The sequence below is a fragment of the Carassius carassius genome, chromosome 5 (assembly GCF_963082965.1).
Source record: "Carassius carassius chromosome 5, fCarCar2.1, whole genome shotgun sequence".
NCBI lineage: Eukaryota > Metazoa > Chordata > Actinopteri > Cypriniformes > Cyprinidae > Carassius > Carassius carassius.
The window spans coordinates 20,834,686-20,841,121 of NC_081759.1; positions in this window are offsets into that span (position 1 = coordinate 20,834,686).

Consider the following 6,436-nt stretch of genomic DNA (forward strand, 5'->3'; position numbering starts at 1 on the left):
AGAGGAGTTTATTAGAAGAAAACCATTTTTGAACTAAGTTAAAGTCAGATTGAAGAGAGTATTGAATTTGTGCGATGTCAGAACTGGATGAATATATTACGGTGTCATCTGCATATAAGTGAATTAAACTATCAGGACAGATTTGCGGTAGATCATTAATAAAAATGGAAAATAAGAGAGGACCTAAGGATGAACCTTGTGGAACTCCTTTATCAATAATTTTGAAGCCTGACTGGCTGCCTTGAAAAGTAACGCATTGACTTCTGGGATGAAGAAAAGAATTAAAAAATAATAAAGAGTCAGAAGAAAGACCATATTACTTATTTCATTTTTTTTAGCAGAAACAATTTTAATAGGCCTAGTTTTATTTGTATTTTTAGTTAATAAGAACACTGGTACAATGTGAACTTAAGGATGAAATACATCCTACTCTGCAAATAAGAAGATTTATTTCTAAAATGCAGTGACACATGCATTTGCATGTAGACATACACTGATCATCCTGCATGTAGCGGAAAAAAAAATTAAATCCAGTCCTGTCAGTCAATAACACAAAGCTGCATATATTTAATTATAATATTTTCAACAATATTTAAGCTAATTCTTTCTTTCTTTCTTTCTTTCTTTCTTTCTTTCTTTCTTTCTTTCTTTCTTTCTTTCTTTCTTTCTTTCTTTCTTTCGCTTTGTTTTAGAGACATTTGGTGTTGGAAACCTTCATGGCAGAGCTTCACTAAGTGAGTTATGACCCTTATGGGTATATCACAATCCTTGTGCATACACAGTAGATTTGTTGCTCTGTGGATCTTGTGCCTGCAAGGGTATTACTGTAAAGCAAGAGCCTCATGAACAAAAGGACTGTTAAAGGCCTGCAGCTGGGCCTCTGCTGCTAACTGTTCAACTTTTAATAGGCAGATTAAAGAAAAGAGTGTTCGTAACATCAAATCCCATTCCCTCTGTGTACCTTTTTTTTTTTTTTTAAACAAAATTACTTTGTTGCTTTTAACTCCACTAGACCACTTCATAGACCATGTTCTGTACTACCTGACCTTGCCAATGGTTTTGTACAGTTTACTTTCAAATAAAACATGAATGTCTATTTTTGTTCCATTTTCTCATGCTAATTTACTTCAAGGCAAATGTGTCACAGTGTCTGGGTTGTGTCCCTGGTTTTCCACTAGATGTCACCCTTTCTCACAGTGTCTGTCACCTTATCACTTCCTGTTCCCTTATTTGGTCACCTTCCTCCTTGTTAGTAATTGATTGTTCCCCACCTGTCTCCTGTTCCCTCATTATCCTTCTGTGTATTTATACTCGGTCTGTCTGAGTCTGTGTTACGGAGTCCTTGTTTAATGTTGAGGTTATTTCATGTCCGTCATCTTGCCTTGCTTGCCTTGCCTTGCCTTGCCTTGTCTTCGTGTCTTGTATATTTGGATATTCTGGTTTTGACCCTGCCTGGACTGTTTACCCCTTTGGATTATCCTTTAAATAAATATCATACCCGCACTTGGTTCTATCTCCGTGCCTCATTGGATCCCTGCCGTGACAGAAGGACTCCGTCACACTAGGAACCAGCGGTATGTCATTTTTCCGTTCCCCAGCCAAGATGGCGGAGCGGCGAACCAAGTACCTTCGGTTGATCGCCCTCCGCCAAGAGGGCAATGAAGTGGGTGCCCTGGCTCAGGTGTTCTGGTCCCTGGCCGAGGGCATGGGCTACAACGATGCGGCCCTCAAGGACTATTTCAATGGCGGGCTGGATGATCCAGTGTCTCATGAGGAGATGGCGCAGTTAGAGACACTGGAATTCTGGGAATTCGTGCGCTACCTGCAGCATCGGCTTCGGTGGGATGCCCCAGCCACTTCGGTCTCTTCCGGCGGGGTGGTCGTCAGCCCAGCACCACTGCCCAGGATGGCAACCAGCCAAGCGCCACAACCCAAGATGGCCACCAGTCCAGCACCACTGCCCAGGATGTCTAACAGCCAAGTGCCACAGCACAAGATGGCCGCTAACCCAGCGCCAATGCCCAAATTGGCCACTTTTCCAGCGCCACAGCCCAAGATGGCCGCCAGCCCAGCGCCAATGCCCAAATTGGCCACCGGTTCAGCGCCACAGCCCAAATTGGCCACCGGTCCAGCACCACAGCACAAGGTGGCTGCTAACCCAGCGCCAATGCCCAAATTGGCCACCGTTCCAGCACCACAGCCCAAGATGGCCGCCAGCCCAGCGCCAATGCCCAAATTGGCCACCGGTTCAGCTCCACAACTCAAGATGGCCGTCAGCCTAGCGCCACAGCACCAGATGGCCGTCAGCCTAGCGCCACAGCACAAGATGGCCGTCAGTCCAGCGCCACAGCACAAGATGGCCGCTAACCCAGCGCCAATGCCCAGATTGGCCACCGGTCCAGTGCCACAGTACAGGATGGCCGCCAGCCCAGCGCCAATGCCCAAATTGGCCACCGGTTCAGCGCCACAGTACAAGATGGCCGCCAGCCCAGCACCACAGTACAAGAGGGCCGCCTGTCCAGAGTCATGGCCCAAGATGGCTGCTTGCCCAGCGCCGTTGCACAGGATGAGAGTCTCAGTTGACCCTCCGGAGTCGAGTCAGGTGCCAGTTGACCCTCCGGAGTCGAGTCAGGTGCCAGTTGACCCTCCGGAGTCGAGTCAGGTGCCAGTTGACCCTCCGGAGTCGAGTCAGGTGCCAGTTGACCCTCCGGAATCGAGTCAGGTGCCAGTGAACTCTCCAGAGGCAGGGCTAGTCACCGCTGATCCTCCAGAGTCAGGGCTAGTCACCGCTGATCCTCCAGAGTCAGGGCTAGTCACCGCTGATCCTCCAGAGTCAGGGCTAGTCACCGCTGATCCTCCAGAGTCAGGGCTAGTCACCGCTGATCCTCCAGAGTCAGGGCTAGTCACCGCTGATCCTCCAGAGTCAGGGCTAGTCACCGCTGATCCTCCTGAGTCAGGGCTAGTCACCGCTGATCCTCCTGAGTCAGGGCTAGTCACCGCTGATCCTCCAGAGTCAGGGCTAGTCACCGCTGATCCTCCAGAGTCAGGGCTAGTCACCGCTGATCCTCCAGAGTCAGGGCTAGTCACCGCTGATCCTCCAGAGTCAGGGCTAGTCACCGCTGATCCTCCAGAGTCAGGGCTAGTCACCGCTGATCCTCCAGAGTCAGGGCTAGTCACCGCTGATCCTCCAGAGTCAGGGCTAGTCACCGCTGATCCTCCTGAGTCAGGGCTAGTCACCGCGGATCCTCCAGAGACTAGGCTGGTCACCGCGGATCCTCCAGAGACTAGGCTGGTCACCGTTGACCTTTCAGAGTCAAGTCAAGTCACCGGTGATCTTCAAGGACTGAGTCAAGTCACCGGTGATCTTCAAGGACTGAGTCAAGTCACCGGTGATCTTCAAGGACTGAGTCAAGTCACCGGTGGTCTTCAAGGACTGAGTCAAGTCACCGGTGGTCTTCAAGGACTGAGTCAAGTCACCGGTGGTCTTCAAGGACTGAGTCAAGTCACCGGTGGTCTTCAAGGACTGAGTCAAGTCACCGGTGGTCTTCAAGGACTGAGTCAAGTCACCGGTGGTCTTCAAGGACTGAGTCAAGTCACCGGTGGTCTTCAAGGACTGAGTCAAGTCACCGGTGGTCTTCAAGGACTGAGTCAAGTCACCGGTGGTCTTCAAGGACTGAGTCAAGTCACCGGTGGTCTTCAAGGACTGAGTCAAGTCACCGGTGGTCTTCAAGGACTGAGTCAAGTCACCGGTGTTCTTCAAGGACTGAGTCAAGTCACCGGTGGTCTTCAAGGACTGAGTCAAGTCACCTCTGATCTTCAAGGACTGAGTCAAGTCACCATTGATCTTCATGAGCAAATGCAAGTCACCAATGATCTTCATGAGCAGTGTCAGGCCAGCACCAATCTTCTGGAGTCCAGTAAGGACACCAGGGGATCACCAGAGTTTCGTTGTCCCATTGATCCAGCCGCACGGAGGTCTGCTCCGCCTTGGGGGGCTCTGGTCCTGACCACATGGCTGTGGTGGTCTTCTGCTCCGCCCTGGGGGCCTTCCCCCCTGACCACACGGTTGTGGGGGTCTTCCGCTCCGCCCTGGAGGACTCTGGCTTCGTCCACAAGGACGTGGTGGTCTTCTGCTCCGCCCTGGGGGGCTTCTGTCCTGACCACACGGTTGTGGTGGTCTTCTGCTCCGCCCTGGGAGGCTTCCGCCCTGACCACACGGTTGTGGTGGTCCTCTGCTCCGCCCTGGGGGACTCCAGTCTCCACCAAACGGACGGTGTGGTCTTCTGCCCCGCCCTGGAGGGGCTTCATGTTGTTTTTTGTTTTTGTGTTCACTCCTGTCCCTGTTCCTCTCTGTGAGCCTGGCCCTCCGTCCCTCCCCCTGAACCTCCTCCGGTCCTCCTCCCTCCTGGTCTCTCTGTTTTGTGTCTACACTTCTGGTATCTGTTCCCCATGATTTTTTTTTTTCTGGCCCTCCGTCCCTCCCCCTGAGCCTCCACCTGTCCGCCTCCCTCCTGGTCTCGGTTTTGTGTCTGTCGTGGAGCGTCTGGGAGCCGCTCCGTAGAGGGGGGGTACTGTCACAGTGTCTGGGTTGTGTCCCTGGTTTTCCACTAGATGTCACCCTTTCTCACAGTGTCTGTCACCTTATCACTTCCTGTTCCCTTATTTGGTCACCTTCCTCCTTGTTAGTAATTGATTGTTCCCCACCTGTCTCCTGTTCCCTCATTATCCTTCTGTGTATTTATACTCGGTCTGTCTGAGTCTGTGTTACGGAGTCCTTGTTTAATGTTGAGGTTATTTCATGTCCGTCATCTTGCCTTGCTTGCCTTGCCTTGCCTTGTCTTCGTGTCTTGTATATTTGGATATTCTGGTTTTGACCCTGCCTGGACTGTTTACCCCTTTGGATTATCCTTTAAATAAATATCATACCCGCACTTGGTTCTATCTCCGTGCCTCATTGGATCCCTGCCGTGACAAAATGAGGAGTAAAATGACATTCTCACTCCAGAAATGAGATTAGGAACTGTCCTGAAAGGGTTCAAGCTATCATGAAAAACTTTGTGTTATGTATTTAAAAAAAAGAGAGGCCAGAACAGCAACAGCAACTTAGACTGGTTTAAGATGTTTATTTATAAACATATATAATTTATATATATAAGTGTTGTAATGTACAGTACTTAAGTATTTTTTGGGAGTATCTGTACTTTACTTGAGTTTTTATATTTCAGGCAACTTTTACTTCTACTCCACTATATTTCCTAATTAAAATATATACTTTTACTCCGATACATTTCCCCTAAGTATATTCGTTACTTACTACAAAGTAGTCAGAAGAACAAAGACTGCAGGAAAGCAGGTTTGACAAATTAGTGGTCTGGCGTTTGGTGGTTTGACTCATAAAAACACCTTTGCTCATGTGCAAACAAATGCACGCTGCGCACAACCGCGGATGATTTCATGACATTTCCGACTCAAGTCGAGTCAGGGGTGTGCAATACAGCATCGTTTGCGATCATATAGTAAGTGTTGTTGTAATGATGTGACTCCAAATATCACCAACCACACAGAGTGCCTGCACATTGATTTATTAGTCTATTAAAACTCAAAATTGTGTATGGCAAAAATCCTTCTTTATGTTTTTTTATATTTATATAATTTCATAGGCCTAGTTAACTTAATCTATACCACACAAAGAGTACCGTTTTTCTCCAGATGCATGAACACATTTAATAATTTTATGCAAGTTTAGTAAAGCAACTGTCACCTACTGGATGTTTTAATTTCACAATTCAACCAATACCAGATTTCAACGTTTTATGTTAAAACAAAACATGAGGTCTATTTATACGTCTGTATATGCAGTTTAAATGCATCCATGTCCCCTATGAGATACATAAACTGTGTAAATACATGCTATTTCAGATGCAGATTCCAAAAATGTTTTCATATGTTATTATGAAAGACTCTAAAGCAGATGAAGTGCTTCTTATTCTTACCCAAATATATAAAATGAAAGAAATAGTTGCAACTATCTTGCTATCAACACTATCAACACAATCTTGCTACACACGCTGTGTATGAACATATATAATATAATATAATATAATATAATATAATATAATATAATATAAACTATGGTGTAAATTGAACTGTTTAAACAGACACAACTTAACTAAAATATTATTCCATTAAATTAAAATCAATAACATTCACTAAGTAAACTTGCAATTGCATTCAGTTTATAAACATGCAGTTCAGAAGTCACTCTGTTGTTTAACAATTGAATCATTAGATTATAGTGATTTAACGCCATCAAAGCTGTGATTAAGTCCTCTGTCAGCGATGAGGAAGAACTATGTCATTCCTGCAGACGCTTACACAGTGGCAAACTCCTTACCTAAAGTAGATCCATTGCCTGTTCTGAAATAGAACCCCAACA